The sequence below is a fragment of the Neomonachus schauinslandi genome, chromosome 11 (genome assembly GCF_002201575.2).
Source record: "Neomonachus schauinslandi chromosome 11, ASM220157v2, whole genome shotgun sequence".
NCBI lineage: Eukaryota > Metazoa > Chordata > Mammalia > Carnivora > Phocidae > Neomonachus > Neomonachus schauinslandi.
This window is the reverse complement of record NC_058413.1, coordinates 103,510,217-103,511,759: the sequence shown is the minus strand read 5'-3', so window position 1 is coordinate 103,511,759 and position 1,543 is coordinate 103,510,217. Positions and strand designations below refer to the sequence as shown.

Here is a 1,543-nt window from a genome sequence, read left to right as displayed (position 1 = left end):
CTTTAAGTAGAGCAAATATCTTTCGTGAACACATCAGGACACTGAGGCTGAGTGTTTCTATGCTCCTGACTCCTAGCTTTTTGGAAAAAAAACAAAACAAAACATTTCCAATGACTAGGTTTTTGCTTTTTTCTCCCCTCTCCCTCAGGTGAGACAAGAAGGCTGGGGGGACTGGAGTTGGGTATCCCCCTTCCACCCCCATCCCAGCATAGAAGGCTAGAGTAGGCTGGATTTGAGTACAACCATTCCCATTTGTTGGTTAGGCCCTGGTACAATAGTTTTCCTTGAGGACGGGCCTTGTTAAAAAGAACAGAATGCTCCAGGCACATTTTAAAATGGCTGTTTTTCTCTTCTCCTTGCTAGAAACATGAAATTTTTCTTTCCTTTTTCTCTTTTTTTTTTCTCTCTCTCTCCCTTTCTCCCTTCCCTTCCCTTTCCTTTCTAGAAAGAGCACATTCCAGGAATTTTTTTGTTTGACTGATAGAACACATAAAACCAAGCAGAGAAGTTCCCAAGGAAATGATGGTTACATTTCATTGTTGTTTGCCCTCTGGTCCTTTGTCTTCTAAGCATTTATTATATTTTCTTATAAAGATAACAGACATTTATTTTTAATACAAATGCAACCCAAGTGTGAATAAATAAATGTATTATCTTTTACATCTGTCTCTTCTCGCCATGTTCCTTTAAATGGCAAAAAGAGCTGAGTGCCTCTTCAGAGCCTATTTGGCCATAGCTGTCCCACCTATGGTTTTAAAAACAGACTGTAACTTACCTTCTCAAATTCCTTCTTGAACTACCGCTCATTCTCTTAAAGTAATCCTGGGAAAGAAGTCCTATTGGTATTGTTGATAGTCTCCCAAAAGCGAGGATGGTAACTGGGCTGAAGGGTCTCCTGCAAACTGAGGACACAAGGAAATTGTGCAGAGGCCAATCTTGTCAACAAGAAACCAGCTCCTTCAGTCTAAGCTAGGAAAATGCCACCCATTGTGGCTGACCCAACCATGGCCACTGGTCCATTTCTTGCTGCCAGTATGGCTCCTATTAACAGCACCACTTGTGATGGAGTGCCAGGGATCTTCTTTCTCTCTGATTTGAACCAGACTGCAGTCAATAGTGGAAAGCAAACCTCCCCAGACTGTAAAGCTATCTCCCAATTGCAGAGCCCTGGTTTTAATAGCTGCCAAACTCCCTCATAGTCTGTGGTTTACTCCCACTGGAGAATTGCAAAAACCTTTGATTGCTTGAGAGGTCCCACCACCTATGGAACCCATCCTAAAGGCCCCACCACAATCATCTACAATTCGCCAAGGGCAAGGCTGCCGGGCATACTCCTCCATCTTAACTCCACCTGTGCGAGAGATCTTTTTCTGATCTTTACCATGAGAACCTGGTAGGGCTCCTGTTAGTAAAACTCACAAAAATGTGGTGGTCTTCTAAGACTGGGCACCCCAGAGCTTTTAACTCTCAAACTTGTCTACACTGAGCCTCCAGCAATATGTCAATTACAATGTAAGTTTTCTGATTCAGGACTGGTTCCAGC

The 1,543-nt window shown here is 43.0% G+C and overlaps 1 pseudogene; it reads right to left on the bottom strand.

Moving 5' to 3' along the window:
- Positions 1–836: 836 nt before the first annotated feature.
- LOC110586333 lies at positions 837–1,340 on the bottom strand (annotated as a pseudogene).
- Positions 1,341–1,543: the final 203 nt, after the last annotated feature.